At 39.3% G+C, this 20,616-nt stretch overlaps 1 protein-coding gene and 1 long non-coding RNA gene across 3 annotated transcripts in view; one reads left to right on the plus strand and one right to left on the minus strand.

Annotated features, from left to right (window-relative positions):
- Window positions 1-19,986, minus strand: part of LOC120502345 — a 123,360-nt gene extending 103,374 nt beyond the window's left edge. The window contains exons 1-2 of the long non-coding RNA XR_005627514.1: window positions 19,562-19,986; window positions 4,449-4,570 (exon numbers count right to left, since the gene is read on the minus strand). This is a non-coding gene — a long non-coding RNA (uncharacterized LOC120502345). The remainder of the gene's footprint in view (window positions 1-4,448; window positions 4,571-19,561) is intronic.
- A 170-nt stretch (window positions 19,987-20,156) lies between these two features.
- Window positions 20,157-20,616, plus strand: part of PIK3R1 (phosphoinositide-3-kinase regulatory subunit 1) — a 60,100-nt gene continuing 59,640 nt past the window's right edge. For both annotated transcript variants that reach the window (XR_005627513.1, XM_039709665.1), the window contains exon 1: window positions 20,157-20,320. The gene's annotated coding sequence lies outside the window, so the exon portion shown is untranslated. The remainder of the gene's footprint in view (window positions 20,321-20,616) is intronic.

Genomic DNA, 20,616 nt, shown 5'->3' on the forward strand with positions numbered 1-20,616 from the left:
AATTTTAATTAATTGTATTTTTGCTTTTGCATCAAAGATAGCTGTAGAAACACAGGGAAGTTGCCTCCAACAATATAATCAATGAAAAGGAAATAGGAAAGGATTCTCACTAGATTATGTGTTCCAGTATTTTGCTTCAAAGTAAGAAACATGATTTCATTGTTTATAACAGATGTTTATCTTTCATATTCAATAAAATGCATGATGGGACTTTAAGGTGAATAGCAGAAAGAAATGCTCTTCTCAGATGCTCTCTAAGAACTGAATTACATTATGAACTCCACTATAAATACCTGTCTTTTGAGATAACTATGTAATAAAACATTAATCTCATATCTTTACACGTCTTAATTCCTGTCATGCTTCTTTGGTCCATTCTCTTCCCATTCAAAATTGCTCATTGCTGAAGATGTGACTCAGTTTCTGAATTTCTTTGCACTTTTCTTAGCAGGGTTTATGTCATATTCACCCTACATATAGCTACAGAAATTAACAGACAAAAAAACAATTTAAGTTCAAAGGGGAAGAAGTCACAGGGTCCTTTTTACTGAACCTATTTGTGGAGAGGAGGAAGGAAATTTTAGTTTTATGTAGCTATTGCTACACCCTGCTTGACATCTTGCTTTGCTGTTGGTGTGTTATTACTTTTAGGAAAACTTCACCCACTGTCCACTGTTTTGGGTCTTCTGGCTCAAATAGTGGGCCAGAAGTCCCAAATACATCTTCTCCCTGGACTTAGAAGATGTAGATTACCTCCAGTATCTTCGTACATTGTTTAAAGTGCTGTAAGTTCATCGTTAAGCAAAAAAAAAGAAAAAAAAAACAAACTTCTGAAAGCCTTTTGAAGCCTTCTTAAGTTAGCTACACTCATGCAAAGATCTAAAATCTGTTAAAAACTGTGTTGCCTTCAGTCAGAAAGCTAACAGTCATCTGAGCTGCACTCCCCACAGAATATAAACAAATATTGAACTTGATTCTTCTCCTTCTTCTTCATGGGTGATTATATAAGTCCTTGATTTTTTTTTATACATCTGAAAGCCCACAACCATGTTTATGGCTCACTATCCAAAATGCAGTACTGTAACAGTTAAATAGCTCACCACATACAAAAAGGTTTACCTCTAGTAATAAAACTAAGCATGTCATGATAAGGCCCCCTTGTCATATGACCAGAACAACAGAGAATGTGCTAAGCTGTCTGTTTTATAGAAATACAATACTTTCCATGAACTTTATTTCACCTGTATTAACACTATTGACATCAAATAGCTGACAAATGAGCTAATAAGGCACACTTAACTGAGTTCCTTAAAAAAAAAATCAAGAATACTGAAGCAAAGCTAAAAATAAATATCTACAAAAGCTTAAAATTATATGTTTCACCTCCTTTTCCTTTAGAAAGATGCCATGGCAAGAATTGTGTTTAAACAAGAAAAAGTTTTGTGATTTTCTTCTTTGAAATATAAATACAATTTAAATCCTTCAGACAAAAGGTAATTTATTGCATGTTGCACATTCAAAATGGTACTGTTTGGGGAACTGCACCTTCTCTAGCATTCATTGAAGCAGTAATAAAAGTTTCAATGTGATGATATATGACGCATGTCCAGCTATCATATTTATATTATCACATCTATACATAGCATACTATTAGCAATTTAACACCATTCCAAATTACTGTGAGTCTCAATTAAGGTGTTTATTTCCAATCTATGACTAAAGAATTGCTATAGAAGCCAATGGAATCAGCTTAGATTTGATGAAACAGAAATTTCTTAGTCTTAGCTATTCTGGTAAAAGATCTATTCTCACAAATAAATATACTGGGGGAAAAAAAACGCTTTCAAATGGCTAAATTTAATCAGAAACATAAATAATGTCCCATAGTTCCTCAGCCAAAGATGCATCATTAATGACATGACAGATTAAAGACAAGGATATCACAAAATGTTTTTTAAAAATCCAGTCTCCTAATATTGACCCAGTATGTTTTCTTTCTGTCAATTTTTGTGCAGAGGTAAGTGTGTAATTATTGACAGCCCAAGCCAATATTAATTATAAAAATCTCTTCTTTTCTGCAGTGCATAGCCTTACTATATGGTATCATACTTTTGGAAAATAGGATTAATAAGAGAATATTCAGAGGATGAAAAAATTCTCTTCACAACATTGAGTAGGAGTAATTTCTTACCTCAGCAACTGTATGTTGCTGGGAGTAGACAAACCAAAGGACTGCCTTTCTAAAGGGATTTTAGCTTGCATTTCTTTGAATAAATGTGATTCACAGTGTATCTGTCCATCTGTAGGATAATGCCCAAAGATGATCTGTGCTTGATGTGCAAATGCTAGGTCTATCATTTGCATGCACAAGTGATATATACAGGGACCCATTTGCACTTACATATGTAGAAGATGACATTTGAAAAACTGGCTTCTAGAATCATTCCTTCTGTGAATGTTATGCAGCCATCTGTACAAAAGTAACAACCAAATACTTTGCCATCAGCAGATTATTGGCCTTTCTAATATTACGTGTTGAAAGTAAGGTTTTTTTGTGCAAACTTCATTTCAACAGAAAATTGTTTTTTCAACTGATTTTTAAACACAATGTTGGTTTTCAGTTGAATCTTTCTACTGTCAACATTGCCAAATTTGATTGATGTGATGTATGCTAATGTGCTAATGTTGATGTCCTGTGACTTCAATTTTCTCTACAGTACTAAGATCAGGGATTCTTGTAATACATCCTAGAAGCTCAATGAGGGAAATGAGGGTGTGTAGCTTGTGACAGGACCTATGACCTCCATAGCATTTGAGGGAAAAATGCTCCACCACATTCCTTTTTCTTACTCCACTTCAGAAAACATAAAAAATTCAACAAGGAAAAAATTTCTCTCTAGTCCATCCAGTGAATCTGAAAATCCAAACTTGCCACATAATGGTACATCATTTTTCTAGGTGGGAGTTGTCCCAGGACAGAAGTTCTATTCAGAGAAAGTTTTTGGGACAAATTATCAAAAAGATTTCTTTGTTTTAAGATCAATATTAAGCCAGCTGCTCAAACCAGGTGCAAACTGGTCAGCACTGTTTTCACTGAAGCCCATTGCCACTTGATCAATGGAGTGGATGCACAAAGTACACAATGAGGGAGGCAGGAAGGGTAAGACCTCAGATCATTAGAGGCACATATGGAATCCATGAGTCATGCACTATACAAAATGCTCAGTATGTTAAATATATCAGAGGCTACGCTGTTAAGACGCTACAGTATGTCCACTTACAGACATTAAAATACACATGCTGCATGTTAGATTACATCTGACTCAAAAAACCTAAAACCAGGTGATAGCCAATGGGAGAACCCCTACAAGAGTCATGAAAACAAGCATGTGGCAATCTTCCACAATCTGCTGAAATAGCATACATGCCAGGACATGTGTTCTGCCTTCACACATTGTGCGAGAGAAGTTAATCACAAAGTAGAAGTGACTTGTATTCATTATATTACTCTGTGTAAATACTTGTTTATGTTATCCTTCCTCACTGTTTTATATGAGACCAAGATCATGTGTGCACATGCATATACAGATTGAAAACGTGAATAAGATATTTTCAATGAAGTCTTTCAATATTTTGGTGGGAAAAAGAAAAGGGTTTTAAGTTTTCCCCATATCTTTAGAAACAATTTTGCTCTCAGCTGTAGATACTATCATTTGAACCAATGAGAATTTTACTCATGAATCAGAAAAAAACCTCAACACAACACCAACCTATTCAGCCTAAGGAGATGCTCCTGAGGAGTGATAGCTTTCAGAGAGAAATGTTACATTAGACCTTACTTGCAAAACCTCTACGCAGAACCAGTGTTCCCTTGGGAGAACAATATCTATGCTCCCTTTAAGAGTAGATATTTGAAATTCGCCCATTTTTCGCCCTTCTTTCCTTCTCATCTTGCCTGGTTGTTTACAGAGAACAATGAAGCAATCTTGTCCCATTTTGGTAATGCTTTATTCACCCATCCTACTTTCATAGCATTTGATATACTCTTTCTGATCTGGCGAATTACTGCATTTGATGCAAGACAATAACAAATCAGGATCAAGAAGCCAGTGAGCCTGGGATTTTCTTCTGTATATACTTGAAAATTTTATTTTGATAAATTTGGTCCTCAACTAGCAGTACTAGAAACTATTTAGCAGTGCTTTTGTTTTGCTACCAGAAACCATTCTAAGTCAGATTTTAGGGATAAAGGATACCTGATAGGTAACAGCTTCTATGAAGAATATGTTTAAAATCATTCCCTGCTCTTCAGGCTGGCATCCATTTCCGTAGAAACAGAGGTGGACATGGACCATTAGCATCAATGAGTCAAATTAAACTACTAGTGGTCAGATTTTTTGACTGAAAAAAAAAGGTTGAATTAGCAAAAAAGAGAATTTTAAGATTACCTCTAAAAAGTATTTTAATGTTTTCTTCTGCTCTTGTCACATTGGATCTTTGTGGAATGCAGTCACAAATCATTCAGAGCCAGCAGGGAAGCAGAGAAGGAGGAGAACTCCACATGCAACAGCTGAAAGTAAAAAGCAAAATAAAACACAGATAAAACTTTGGGGTTCTAAAACTCCCTTAATTAAAATGCTAATTTAAAGTTGCATTTTTTTAAACAGTGACTTTTTAATAGCTTTTAAGAATTGCAAGGAGACTCTTGAGGAATTCACTTATCTTGGAGAGAAGTAGTTATCTCTAGGTCAGAGGAATATTTAGTTACTAATCATATATTCTGTGATATCTTGTTTTACCAGTGCAGACTACCCCCAAAGACATGAAATAAGGAAGTCCAAAGTATCTTTTACTATGTAATTGCAAAATGCTGAGCTAGACTTAAGGTCTCTTGGGATTAGTGTTTAACAACATGGTACAGATACTGAATCTCACATTTCTTTTATTGTGGTGAAACTCCTTTTCTATTAATGACATTCGTCCAGCTTTCTAAGCATGAGAAGCTTCCTTTGTGGGAAATCAGGGCAATCAAAACCAGTTTTTCAGTGTCTGCTTTCAAGCCTAAGTGTGCATGTGCTGTGCTTTATTTGCACATTACATGAAAAACAATACTGACTGTAATTTCTTGCTCTTTTGTCTTTATATGCAGTTGAAAATCTATCTAACTATTTTTTGTAGAGTTTGTACCCACTGCACAAGGGTTTAAAGGCATCCTCTAGGAGTCTGTGCTGCAAAATCATCCTTCTATTTGAAGACAGAGCAGCAGCATTTCTTTACAGCAGTGTGGATGCCTAGAGCTCAGTAGCTTCTCCTCTCTTTGGATGAATTTCACTCCCCCCACAGATGGTTAAAGGATGAAAATTACATGCTTAGTATTTTTTTTTCAGGAATTCTGCCTTATTTCTACAGTGCATTGATATAAAGGTCAAATTCCATCAGCTTCTGCCAGAGAATTTTCTGAATTTTATTCTTTTCCTTCTAGAACAGCTAATTAGGCAGTACACTTGCCTTTAAAATTTTTCTTCTTTTTGAGGCTTTGCTAATTTATTTTCTTCCAAAATAAATGTTACCTTTGTAAGCCTTTTCTTGATTTCTTTATTTAGCTCCATTATTTCAGCATTTAGTCTTCAGCAATGGGTTGAGTCCTTTCTTTCATTCTCCAAAGCTCTCAGGAGTGAAAAAGAACATCATGTTCCTGTGGACTGCCCAGGACACATGCTGCACAGCTGTGCCAAATTTGCAGCTGACCAATTGGCCTATGCTGCAAGAAGAGTCATTTTCAAAATTTACAATCGTTTATTTTAATGCGTGCCAGATAGGCCGATTCACTGTGAGAATTCTTTGATTTTATTGACGCTTAGAGACTCGTCCAGTTCCCAGTGGAGTCAATGGATGTCCTTCCAGTCCTTATAGCGGGACTTGGATGAATGTCTAAGCAGGCAGAACTGCTTCCTGTCACCTATTTTGCTCACTGAGACATACAAAAGCTCACCAATCCCCATTCTGTATCATCTTATAATAGCATTTATCCTGGAATTTGAGGGAATTGCATGATCTTTAAAAGCAGCTAGCAAAATTATGGGGGCAACTGATTTAAACTAACAAAATCCCCAGTGATAAACTTGTCTTGGAAAGAATAAAAATGGCATTATTTTATTTGGATTTTTTCCAAAAATAATGTCTCTTTTCAAGTCCTAAGCCCTGCTCAACTGAATATGGTGGCTTGTCTGCGTAAAGGAAGTACACAAAAAAGGAAATATTAGGCATCTAATCTAAAATACAATGCTGTGATTTCACTAGCAGAATTTTTAAAAGAGTAGAAGCAGGCATAACTCAACCATAAAATGTTTTGATTAGCATTTTATGTCTGTAACTATTTCAGACTGAATATTTCAGTTTACAGTGCATATAAACAGACTTATGAAAACTAGAATTTACAGAGATGAAATCATAATCTGGAAGACTCCAAACCCAGATGACATTTTAGTCTGAAGCCAATAATAGCATCTCCTCTGCAGTGTAAAATCAGCAGGGCAGTAGCAATGTTCATATACTTGTATGTTAATTTACAAGCATAAAAAGTATGTATACTCTACATGCTCTAATGCCATTTTCTGGTGCATGCAAAAAGAAAGAACAACTAGACTGTTCAGAGCCTTTTCACAGCAATCTAGAAAGTTATTGGTATAAGACTCCTTAAAACAAAAAGAGAGAAAGTTGCCTATTGTAAGCGCAAAGGTAGGTGACCTCTCAGAAGTGTATCTCAAGAAAGGTGTTTAGTGGGGAAGTCTACAGGAATGTAAACGCTACCCTTCATAGAAGAGTGGGAGAACCACTTAAAATGTTATTACTCAAGGTGCTTGAGAATATCTATATGTAACAATTTTGGTATAAAGAGCATCAATTAGAATTATAATGGGGCATTTCATTCCCACTTTCACTACAATCTAACATAACTGAAAGTGTATTGTTTGAAAAAGTACGAAACATTTTTCTACATTTATGTAAAAGAAGTGAAATTCTATGAAATCAGTAAAGGGAAACACTAAATTTAAAGCCAAACAAATATAGAAGTAGTCATGTTAGACTGCAAGAAGAAAGGAAGAATGGACTTCCCTCCAAAAAACAAGAAAGGGAAGAATAAAAATCGATGCCACCGCAAATGTTAAAATTTTATAGTTTTCTTACTAAAATGGTTTTCATTTCCGGTTGTATTGTTTTCCAAAGAGAAAACAGTCAGTCATATAGTGCTGACAAGAGCATGTGGGATAGACTGACCATGGCTGGTTGACAAGTGCCACTCTATCACTCCTCTCCACAACTGGAAGGGGAAGAGAAAATATAACAAAAAGCTCATGGGTTAAGAACTGAGAAAGATCACAAACAGATTAGTGTCATAGGCAAAACAGGCTTGACTCAGGGAAATTAACTGAATTTATTAGCATTCAAATTCACAGCAAAATAATGAGAAGTAAAATAAATCTTAAAAACACCTTTCCCCCACCCCTTCCTGCTTCCTGTGATCTACCTCCTCCCCTCCAGTGGTGCAGGGAGATGGAGAATGGGGGTTATGATCAGTTCATCACAGATTGTTTCTGATGCTTCTCAGGGAGGGAAGTCCTCCCCCTGCTCCTGCATGGGGTCCCTCCACAGGAGACAGCTCTCCACAAACCTCCCCAGTGTGAGTCATTGCCAGGGGCTGCAGGTCTTCATGAAGGTGCAGTCTTTCCAGAACTGCCTGCTCCAGTGTTCATGGCCAACAGGGTCACAGCTCCTGCCAGAAAACCTGATGCTGCATGGGCTCCTCTATCCACAGGTCCTGCCAGAAGCCTGTTACAGCACAGGCCTCCCACAGGGTCACAGCCTCCTCTCAGGCATCCACCTGCTCTGGCCTGGGTCTCTTCCAGGTGGATCTCTGCATCCCCTGGGACCTCCATGGGCTGCAGGGCCACAGCTGCCTCACCATGGTCTCACCACAGGCTGCAGGGGAACCTCAGCTCTGGTGCCTGGAGCACCTCCTGCCCCTCCTTCACCAACCTTGATGTCTGCAGGGCTGCTCCTCTTACCTATTTTGACTCTACTCTTCTCTGAGCCCAATTACATCTGCACTGTAACTTCTCTTTTACTTCTCAAGTATGATATCACAGAGGCATTACAACCTCCTCTGTCTGGTTTGGCCTTGGCCAGCGGTAGGTCCATCACATTCCTCTCTATTCCTGCTCTTGCCAATCCTCAAAAAAAAAGACATCTGTAATGAGAAGGATCAAGAAATTACTTTTCATGAGTCCCTGTATCTGGGGATCTACAAAGTCTAGTTTTGTCACTATAGGAGGGAAGCAAAGATATGAAAAGAATGGAAATCTGCCTCAGCTACTGCAGTTAGTGCAGTGGCTAGCTAAGATAACACTCACCACTTATTCATACCACAACATCATTAAGAAGGTTTGAGTGGACAAAAGTTTCACAATTCTAGGTGCTATGTAATCAAAAAGAAAGGTATCCCCTTATTGGGGCAGGAATTGTAAGGCAAAATGAGTGCCTTGAAAATGTGGTAATCAGTGAGGTGAAAGAGAAGAACAGAGAGACAGCAGCTAGAGCATACCAAAGAAAGATGCTGAGAAACAGGTCTTAAGTCAGTTTTTTCTGCCTAAGAAAATAATGACCATTTTTCTTAAACTGTCTATGGGCTTAGCAGCACATTTATTCATTTCACTTCTTGTCTGAAGAAAAGAGTGGCTTGTATGGGAGAAGATCATGAAAATGACAGAGTGTGAAAATGATGTAGGTAGTATGGAAGAGTATGCATGTGTATAAGGGGCAAGTCATGTCACTGTTCTTGAGTTTTGCAAGGTAGATTTCTTTACTATTTCTTTACTAAGCACTATATCATCAACAGTAGTACCAAATACCTTGAGGGGTATTGCTTTAAATTCATTATCTTCTGTATGCTGTGATTCATTGAGTGAGATAGATAGTAGATCCAATATCAATGACTTTTAATTATTTCTTGGAAGTACACATGTGGAAGAATGTTTTTGGACTGCACCTGACCAACAGAGCTGACACTGCTGGAGCTGACCAGGGCTTCATTCTCTATTCTGCCTACCAGCTACAGTGATTAAAAAGGAGTCTGCATAAAAATATACTTAAGGTATTGCAGCTGGCAGTGCTGGTGATGAGGGCAGAATACTGATTTGCTCCTGCAATTACCAGATCTGATTTTCAACCACATTGGTGAACTTTCAACAGAAGAGTAGGGCACAGAGAAATGGCCCCAGAATGCATAAAGATAACCACCTCTTCTGAAATCCTAATTAAAGAAGCAATGACACTTATATTGGTCATTAATTCATCTTTTTGAGAATGTTTATTAAAAATAAGCCAGATTGCTCTTTTAGCTTGTTTGTAACAATGGAGTTTTGTGTCCTATAACAGAAGCAATTAATGTTGAATTAATAAATGAATGGTTTAAATCTGAAATAATACTCTAATTCATTTGGGATAACAATTTGCTTAGAGAGTTCTTGATAAGGATCTTAGATATGCAAGAGAAAATTGTTACTAGATCCTTGTTCAATTATTTTTACTTTCAACATTGCTTCAATAATATTCACAGACTGCCCACTGAAGAATTCCAACTCTCTTTTTCAGAGATAAGCATAAGACGTTCTCATAAAAGATTAAAATTCCTTCCCATATCAACAACAAACTAGTCATTCATTTTCACATTCTTGCACCCTGGAATCAGAAAAAATTAAATTATTAACTACTGTTACACTCCATTTACAAGAACAACAATTTTAGTTAATTGCTATTTGAGGATGGCTTATAAACAAATGAGAAAATGTGCTGTAAATTTTAGCATTCAAGTATATAAAGTGGATTCTACCAGGACTAAGTTAGCTCTTAATGTGGAGATTTGGGGAATATTTCTTCAAATGAATAACTCTTAATACAAAACAGATTTGCTAAAGTCTTCATTTTCCTACATAGTAGTATAAAAATGGATCAAAGTGTTTAGGATATTATTTCTGTGGTATTTAGTGCTTATAGGTATTTTCTTACCTCCTGCAGTGGAGAGTACTTTTATTTGTAGGTACAGGAATATGTTTACGTGCATTTGTGATTATTTAGTAATGAAATCCAATTAAATCTTGCCTATTGACTGGATGAATAATTATGCCAAGAATATTTAACACTTTAATTCATAACATTCCAAAAAGGGAATCCTTTAAAAATATTTGTCTGCATTGTTTTACTATCAACAAACTCAAATACACAGATAAACTAATGGCTTAAATAAATATGTGCTGGTTCACCTCAGGTGAGAATCTACAGTAGGCTTTAATGGGACTCAACACAAGGACATGGGACTATGTGGTATGATTCCTTTGTGGGACAAGATATGACAGTAATTTTCTACAAGTAAAATAACTTTTCACGCAGGTAAAGTAGGTCCTGAAATTATAAGGAATGTCTAGTGGAATGTACTTAATCCAGATTTATCATGCAAGGTAGTGGACATACATAAATAAAGAATCAGCTAGCAATTTTCTGCTAGCATGACAGAGAGCTACACCTGCTTCTTAGGGGTTTAGATCTATGAATTAAAAATTGTATTGAAACATTAAAGTCAGAGAATGTTCCTTTTTCTTTCTTATACATGAAACAAGGTCCTAATGGAATTAGCGATCCATCACAGTACTCCACCAGGATCTTGCTTACCTCTTCTGCAGATGAGAAGCCTCTAGCACATAAGCTGTAGCCAGCTGAATTGGACATGATGAACTCCAAGCACAGAATTTAAAGCTTTCTGCTCACTCAGATTATAATAAAAATAAAGGCTGGTGAGAAATTAGGACTGTTGAATTGGAAAAGCTGTAGACCTGCTAACTGAGGCCTACTTTCTGTGAGCATATGTGGGAAGAAGGAGTTTGCAGACTTACTCTACTGCTATAGGATAAAGTTAATATGCAAAGTGCGAATTCACTGGCCGAAGATCAGGCTCTGCAGAATCCTAGCAGGTTTCTCAGCATTGCACTACTGTTCTCCATTGGATCTATGTATTTCTTGATGCATTATGGAACAGAAGTAACTGCCACTAGCTGGAATCTGACTGCAGGGAAAGCACTGAGACTCAGGCTTTTCATTATGGAAGTCCCCAATTTGATTCTAAGCCTGACTGTCCAGTCTTAGCAACAACCCTGAGGGATACCATGCTTCCCTGCCCTGCCACATGGCAACACTGAATCAAGGTCAAGGTGTGCAAGCCAACAGAGGTTTTCATGGAGAATGAAGCCACAAAGAGAAGCAGCACTCCTAAAGTACTGAGCACAGAGGAAGGCACTGGTTGACCTAAGCCCTTTACCCACCTCTCATCATATAACTCTCCAGAGCGGGCCTCTTTTTGCAATGCCTGTTCAAAGATAAGCATAGCAGGGGCTTGGATCCCACTCATACATCCAACTACAGTAATCCAACAAAAATTAAGAGCTATGGATCACATATTTCTGTGAAGACACCGCTACAACAAAGCTATTATAGAGGTATCTTTCATCTCATTCAGAATTTGTGAAAGAAATTTTTTTTCTTTTTCAATAAGCACACTGCCCTCATCACCAGCATAAGCTGACTTAACACGATGTCTTTTGACAGAGACAGACAGGGCAACACACTGAATATCCTTCTGTCTTCAAGGAAGAAGGGTGAACTCTTCAAGAAATACTGAGGCTTCAAAATTAATACTCCTATTGAAAGGGAAGTCTATCTCAGCCTACCTCCCCTTCTTGCTTCCCCTTCTTGCTAAGGCTCACTGAGATTCCAGGGAGTGGCCATAAAAATAAAATTAGAATACAAGTTCACCAGGCTGAATGGAATTATGTCATTCCCATTTATTGTTTACATTAATGTATGTAACTCTGATACATAGATGATTCAGCCTGACTTTGTTCCTACTACAAGTAGTGGAAGTAAATTAAGGTTGCATGGCATGAAAGCAGAGAACTGAAATGTTCTTTCAAAAATTTGGTACACATGATACTGTCCAGCTTGAAATAAAGGAGGACTGCCAGCTCACAGAAAAGCTCCTTGTAGCTTTAAGCTCTATAGCTCCTTGTAGACTATAAGCTCCTTGACTTTTCTTTTGAATAAGGTTTTTCCAGCTCCCTACTCCATCACAGAAATGCTATTCTAGCATTCTTTGCAACATTTTGCAAACCATTAGCAACAACACGTGCACACGCAGAGAGAAAAAATACATAGGGGAAGCTCTCAGTAAAACAGAGATATTTGATGGTGAATTCAACAGGCTCCATATTCGCCCAGCTCTCCTGATTTTAACACTGTAGAGCAGTACAAGAAACACTATGCACACTGTTCAGTCAGACTTCCCTCTGTCTCTCTCTACTAAAAGAAGTGATGCTTTCCAAGGACAGCTGCTTACAATTTTTTTTCAGAGATCAGTGTAACCCACTTAACCCTGTACCTCAATTTTCCTGTGGACCTGTATGAGCCACAGTTTTGCTCTCCAGCTTCCTCCATTTTCTTTCAATTTTGAGAGATTGTTGTGGCTACACTAAGACACATAATTTCAGCAAGGCACACCACAGCCTCACTCAGATTGGAGTTTCTCTGTGTGGCACTTTAGTTCTGAATTTATTAAGGCATCTGTGCTGAATGAGCACTGTAAGAAGACATCCCTGCAGAGATACTGGCTCTCCATGGACCACCATTTTCTACTTCCTGACCTTCTAGAAAAAAAAATGTAGACTGTAGTCCTCAGGTGCTGCGGCTCTATCTGAGACTGGAGATTATCTTCCCACAGTTCAGACCCTTGCTAGTAAGTCAATTCAGACTCATACAAGAATAGCCACAGTTTCAGAACATGTCACACTGTTTTAATAGCACTTCCTCTCATCATCTTCCAAGAAAATGTTTTGCTGTAGCAGCAATTCTTCTGTCCTGCATTTAACCATGATCTTTCCTACGGTTACTTCACCATATCCCTCTGTTCCCACAGCCTATACATTTTGCATTGTTTTTCTTAAACTCAGGCCATCAGCATTTTCTGCTTCTTTTAAGACTTTCCAGAACAACTCACAAATGTCAGGGTTTTCTTTGTCACATTTTATGGTGGATACTGTCTCAATCCACTTCTGTACTCAGTTCAGCTAGTTCTTACATCCTCAAGGCCATCACAAGATCCCTGTGATTTACAATATGACACAGCTGATGAACTACAAGTTCCTAAAATTGCTTTATTTTAGAAAGCTGTTTAAGAAAACAGGACAGAGAGCAGTAGTGTCTCTTAAGAGGCTGGTGACCCTACCATAAGCCCCAGTTGCATCACATCAAGAGAGTACTTTTCAGCAGAAAGTTGCATGAATACATTGCCCTTTGTAACATAGTTTCTGCTTCAGGCAGCTGGCACACTCAAACAAGGATGGTGAGAGCAACAACATAACTCATTTTCATCACAATTTGCAGGGGATTATGGCATCATTGCACCAGACACTGATTTTTGTTTGCCATCTAAACCTATCCTTGTTCAAAACAAATCAAACAAACCTCATACACGAGTAACAAATACTACTGGAGGCTACATGGCTCTGTTCAAGGTTAATTTTCCTGTCTTGTGAAGGTTATTGAGAGGTACTTCTTTTCCCAAATGCATTCTGTTTCCAAAGTCATAGAGAAGTGAAATACTTGATCTCATATGAAACATGCAACAACAATGTACAAATTGGTGGGTAATGGGTGGACACTACCATCCTTATCTTTGAATTTCCATTATTTTTCTTAGACCCAAAACCTTGCTTTAAAACTGTGGTTTGCTTTCCCTCCCCCAAGGCTCCCCCCACATTTCTTTGTGGCTTAACAGATAAAGTCACAACAGGAGGAGGTTTCACCACTTTCACTGCATGTAAAAAACATTAAATAATTCTGTTATTCTGAGGCTTGCTGATAGTATGAAAATGACAACTGAACACCAAGGATAGCATTTTCTTTTTCTGCTAGTAAACTAGTGCTTCTCTGGTTGGGTTTTTCAGTTTAGTAAATTCCTGATGCAATTGTCTTGATATGAGCCTTTCAAAAAAATTTATTATTTTCTCTATTTTTTCAAAGAAAGAATTATTATAATTATTATTATTATTATTATTATTATTATTATTATTATTATTATTATATGATTCCATTTATATTAAAATATATTAGCTCTCATGCATTTGTAAAATCCTATTTTTATCTCATTAAAAATATTTCCTAGTAGTACATACCAAATAAATACTGTTCTAGACATGTTATGTATAATATATTCACTCTACTACATTCCAAGTCAAAATGAAAAAAATTAAAATTTCATAGAATCACTGACTCACAGAATAATTTAGGTTGGAAAGGACCACTGGGGGCTATTCAGTCCATTCTTTGTAATTCACTCCAAGCATGGCTAGCTTCAAATTTAGCTCATGTAAACAGAAAAAGGTTCCAAACACTAATTGTTCTTATAATTGCTTATTTTACAGTGACATTCATTTAATAGCTTAGTGACATTTTTACAGTAAGACATATCTTTTTTTAGTACAGCAACTATGCTGTTGCCGTAAAATGACACAAACGCCCTACTCAGATGGCAGGCACAAACAGTGATCAATTATATGTGCATATGTGTTGGTTGGTATGCATGTGCACTGAGGAGACCCATGATGAATCATCCTGTCCTATAGCTGAAAGGTGGGACTGAAAATCTTCTGTTTGCTGTTCCTTTGGAAGAGGAGTAGGTAGGAATAATAAAGGCAATTTGCTGCCATGCATTTTCCCACAAAAAAAGTGAAAGGCAAATGTTCACAGCCTCCTCAACTAACTGAGATTTAAGGAAGCCTGACTTTCTAAGCTGCAGCCCACAGCTCCTACATTATCTTTTTTAGCTTGCTTAAATGACAGCTGTCATGTTGTGTGATAGTATTTGCAATAAAAAGCTTGAAGTTTTGGGGCTGCACCCTTAGTTAGCAGTAGAATGCATTGATACATCTAATTAATCACATTGCAAATTTCTCTCAGAATTTAAAAATATGATAGCTCTGACCCATCAGTTCAAACACCAATTCACTTATTTATTGTTGCAACAAAACAAACAACCAAACCAAACAAACACCCCCCTCACAAAAAAAAAAAAAACAAAAAAACCAAAAAAACCCAAAAAAAACCAACAACAACAACAACAAAAAGCCAAACAAACACAAAACCCAACCAAGCAAAAACCCCACCTCCTTTCCAGGAAGCAAGAGGACACTAAACAGACTTTTCTTTTGGCCCTGAATTCCTACTAGCTTCACCGGATGAGCCCTAATTTTCTATTTGCTTCCTAGTACTGTAATTGCTGGATATGTCACTTTAGATGCATTTTATGTAGGAGCAACAGCACATGTTCCTGCCTGGCAGAATCTGGATTATTCATGCACATATTGCAGTGGGTTTCACAGGCTCTACAAAAACACATCTAAATTGGCAAGCTTTCTGACGCTTGGTCTTGCATCTTATCCACTTTGAAAGAGAAGGGAGTGTACCACCTATCAAATATCCATACTGAGATGTACTGTGATGAGCGACTCCTCTGAATAATTGATTTAAGGGTCCAGGATATCTCAGAAAATTGTAACATTATGTGACACCTTCCACCTTGACGTTATTGAAGAAATGACACAACTCTTACTCTGTAAAAACTGATACAAAGTTACTAAATGGCCTCAACCTAAGTTGAGTATCATCCTTTTCTGCAGAATTAAAATTTCCCTGTGATCAGTGTCAATATTGGAAACTACAAATGGCATCTTTAGGAAAACAGTCTCAATAGAAAATGCAGCTACAAATGACCCTGGATATTTAGGTACATTATTACACATGGAGGTCTTATTATTCCTAGCAGTCTTACACAGACAGAGCTGAAATCTCTGTATAGATGTCAATGCAAAAATGATACAGTGCCTGAGAAAACTCCTAAAATTTCTGTTCACTCTGCATCACTTCTCTACACAGTAGACATGAGTTTTACATGGCTGTCAAACCTGACTTTTCTATCATTTAGCATACAAGCACTGAAAGAGCAGAGGAGGAATTACTCATAGATTTCATAAAAAGCAGAATCTTTGTTTATGTAATTTTATATGGTTGAAAGATAAACACAGATGTTGCATTTGCAGATATTATATTTATAACATTATTTTGTCAATTATGCTGTGCTTCAGACATGGAAAAACATGGTATATTTATATTTCTTACTTCTTACAGATTTTAAAAAGTTTCTTGACAAAATGCATATTTTCATACATTTAGTCAAAATTATGAGACTAAAGAAAAAAATTAAAGAAAAGTCAACTTTCAGATAACTGAAAGTAGTTTGGGGTTTTTATAAAGCAAAATATTTTGAAGAATTTTCATGAACACAAGGTATTTCCTAAATGTGATTAGCACACAAAAAATCTTATTTTCCACTACTTTTGTGTTCAAAAAATGTGATCTAAGCAGACTGGAGAAACTCCTTGCTAAAAGATCATATTGCAGAAGCAAGGCCATATTCTTCTTACAACTGCAGGCATCTGTCTTTCAGATCTCAGATGGGAGCAGGAGGGGCAAATTTTGGGCCTCTTTGATTCTCATGGGAAAGTGTATTTAAGAGAAAGTATAATTTTTCAGGGTTTGTGCCTCCTTCTGATAATTTCTATATATGTCCACTTACAGAATTGCAGAAGGCCTCCAGTGGCCACCTCTCTTTGGCCAAGTCAGGACAACCAGTGTCTCAGCCAGACAGATATTTGACTACCTTCCTAAAAAACATTTAATGATGGAGATTCCACTGCCTCCTCTGGTGCCTTGTATCTTGAAGAGTGGAAAACAGACTTAGGTGTCAACCATGACATGAATATAAAGTGGAAATGTCTAAGGCAGATTTGTCTGATTAGCTGAGATATCAAAATTTATTGCTGATGTCAGAGTTTGGCCAGAGAGAAACCATTGTATCCTTCCCACAGAACAAAAATAAATTCAAACCAAATCATGTTGTGATACCCAGCATGATTAGCATGCTGCTAATCAGCTTCCTTCCAGTTTTAAAATGAAAGTTGCCAGGCTTACTTCTCTGATTCGTAACAAGATAGCAAGTTTTGCTTCTTTATTTCCTGAATTTGTGTCTTATTTTTAGCTCGTTCTTTTCCCTTACATGCTAGAAAGCTTTTAAGCAGTGAAGGAACTTGCTTTTCATGCTGCTGTTTTGACTTCTGAAACACACTTAAAGCTACATTTCCGAAGAGCAATGTTTTCCTTGTCCTGGCTATGACAGGAAAACATCACCATTCACAGTCTTTGATGCTTGTCCTTCTTGTGATCCATTTTACTTATTTTGCATTTAATTAATGTCTACAATAACTATGGATAGTTTTCCTGTTGTTTCCGTGACTCCCATTGCTTTGGGAATTTTACTTGAGTCATTTAGCAACGTGTGCTAGTAGAACAATATAACTACACTGTATGAAATAATTTTCATCTTTGGGAGTAAAATGGATGCATGCATTGATTCTCCTCCAATTCCTTCCCTGAAATCAGCTGCCTGAAAACCCCAGTGCTGCAGGATGGTATGATAATATGTCTTAAATCACGAGATCTTCTTCTGAACTTAGTAAATGGCACGTGTCATTAGCATTCATCACACCTAAGGTATATTGCAATAAAACTCCTCTGCACAGCCTCTTCCACCTTTGTCTATCTGTCCCAGGAGATCAGATTCAGCACTGATAAAATAATAGAATTATTTAGATTAGAAAAGATTTTTAGGATCATTGAGTCCAACTGTGAACTTAACACTGTACATTAATCTAAGCATCTTACTTCACAAATGGATTTGCCTTGACATCCTATAAGAAACAGAAGGAAATATCCCTGCTTAAAATGTACCAGTAAAGAAAAAAAATTGAGTTTGTTAGATGAAGTGAAAGAGATCCTGCACTCTGGAAACTCTGCTTTCCCCACAAATCCTCTGATGAGCATGTTTTTTTCCTCTCAGTTTCCATACTTTAAAATTTCCTTTGTAAGATCAAGCGGAACTTTTTCCTAGAGGAAAGGGAGCTTCCAGTGTAGATCCTCTCCAGTGCTTCATGACCTTTACCACAGAAAGCTTACAGGCATAAGATGCAAAGGCTCATATTATCCAGCTGCTACTAGTAGTGAAAAAAGGATCTTTTTCATTGCATTCGCCTAAGCAGCTTCTAGCAGAAATGGTCCAAAGGTCTCATGACAGATGGAGACTACATTTGTCTTAGCAAAAACATGTGTGTATGGCTTGTACCTTGATGATCCTGCCCTCTTACCCATATTTTACCCTTCTGTCTTTTGCTTTTCACTGACCATTGCCTTGAAAATCCCTCCTGATAATATGCTGCCTCAATAACTTAACCTTTCAATTTCTCAAGAATGTCCTTCTCAACAGAACTAGAACTAATCAAACACATCTACGTGCATCAAAGCCACTGTAATATGCAAAAGCTTTATGGAGTCCTTAAGACTCTCTGAAAAGTACCTGATAGAAGAAGGAACAAGGTTTTAAATTTGCACATTCTCCTGTCTCCTGGGGTACTGCTTTGCGACATTCCTAGGGCAAACCTTGTTGTATAACTTTCACCTGCCAAGATTAAACATAGGAAATTATTCCTAGAAACACTGGGATACTGCTGGATCTATGGGGAAAGAAGTGTGAAGGAGGTGGAGTGACCTTGAGAAGTCACTCCAGACATGACAGCAAAGCCAGCAAGGGGAGCATCAAAGTTACATGCTGCTATTGCCTACTTTTTCTCTTTTGGGTCCCTTTCTTTCTTTCATTGAGAGACAAAGCAGCAAGTGAGATGCTCAAAGTGAAATCAAAAGTCAAGTTCAGGGAAGAAAACTTGTCAAAAAAGCAGAGACCCACACGCCCTGGAGGGCAGAGGGGAAGCAAGGAGGTGGCCCTGGAACTTCCCCAGGAGACTCTTCCCTCCACTGAGGGATAGCATGTCAGCAGGGAGGGAGCAGAGACATCGACTCTAGCCCTGCATTTCACCTGTGGGACAAGTCTAGTCTCACCAGCTGGAAAATATTACTTGAGAGATCTTTAGTTTCCCTAAATATCCATTGTTAGACCAGTGCCCAGGACTGGCATTCCAACCAGCCAGTCTGCCTAATCCCCTCCAAAATCCATGTTGGTTTTGCCTTCAGCAATATTAAATGCCAGAGACAGCAGTCTGGACAGAAGAAATTAAACATTATTTCTTCATTCCGCTTCTGCCTGCATTTTCAATCCCACAAACCTGACTCCCCCACCACCACCCCCCCCAAAAAAAACCCCTGTATGAGCTGACATTGTCCTCAAAAATTTTACTGTCTTCTATTTAAATTATAGATACATTTATATATATAAATTTAAATTTAAATTATACAACTTGTGTAAAACTTGTGTCTCTACTCCAAAAGAAGTATCAATTTAAAAAGCAATTATGTGTCTTTAGGTTGCCAGATAGACTACTGAAGGCATTTTTACCATCTTCCAGGGTCTGGGTCCTGGACCTTCAAGTACACAGCCTTGCAGGGCTCTTTCACACCCGTGTGGGGTCAGCTCCACACCGTCACCACGCAGTGCCGCGGCGGGAGCCCCAGTCTGTCGAGGGAGGACAGCTGTCTGTGCTGCACGGCCCTGCTCCACACACAGCCAGGCATCCACGGACCACCGTTCTGGACTTCACCAATTTCACACTCCACCAGCGTGACACACCACCTTAACAGGGGGCGGGAAGGAAAAGAGAGGAGGAAAATCCCCAACGAGGAACTGGGCAGAAGCACGTGCTCCTCCCGGCCCGGACTGGCGTCCCCGGGCTGAGGCGGCGCCCGAGGCTTGCAGGCATTTCTGGGCCCCGCGCCCGAAGGTCGCCGACGGCGACCCAAAGGCCCCTGGACACGGCGGGAGAGCTGCGGGACCCCCAGCGGCGGCCGGGCCCCGGACCGGGCTGCACCGAGGCCCGGCGGCGCGGAGGGCGGGCGGTGCCGCCGTCAGTCAGCGGCTGCGGGAGGCGGTGCCTGAGCGGGTTGGCGGAGGCGCCGGGGGCGGGGCGGGGGCAGAGCCGGCGGCGGGCACGGCACGGCCGAGGCACCGAGCGCGGTCGGGAGCGCGGTGGGACGGGCGCACGACGGAGAGCGAGGCGTCGCGGCGGCAGCTGCTGCCCGGCGGTGCCAGGGAGGTGGTGACGACCCCGCCGCTCCTGCTGCAGCTGCTGCTACCGCTGCTACCGCCGCTGCCGCTGAGGTAAAGCGAGTCCTGCTGCGTCCGCTGCAGCTGGTGCTGCCCCTCGGGCGGCTGCCGGGGCACGGGAGCGGGGCGGGACGGGGCGGTGCGGGGCCGTGCGGCCGCCCGGAGCCCGGGCACCGGCCGCCCCTGCGGGGTGACAGTCCGAGCGGCAGCGCCGCCCCGCGCAACTTTTCCCCCCGTGCCGGGGCGGGCCGTCCGCTGCGGCCGAGGCCGAGCCCCGCGGATGGTGCAGCCTGTCCCCTCGCGGCCAGGGGCGGCTCGGTCCGGCGCTTCCTGGGCGGGCAGGGCGAGCG

The sequence above is a fragment of the Passer montanus genome, unplaced genomic scaffold (genome assembly GCF_014805655.1).
Source record: "Passer montanus isolate IOZ18808 unplaced genomic scaffold, ASM1480565v1 scaffold22, whole genome shotgun sequence".
In the NCBI taxonomy this organism is placed as follows: Eukaryota; Metazoa; Chordata; class Aves; order Passeriformes; family Passeridae; genus Passer; species Passer montanus.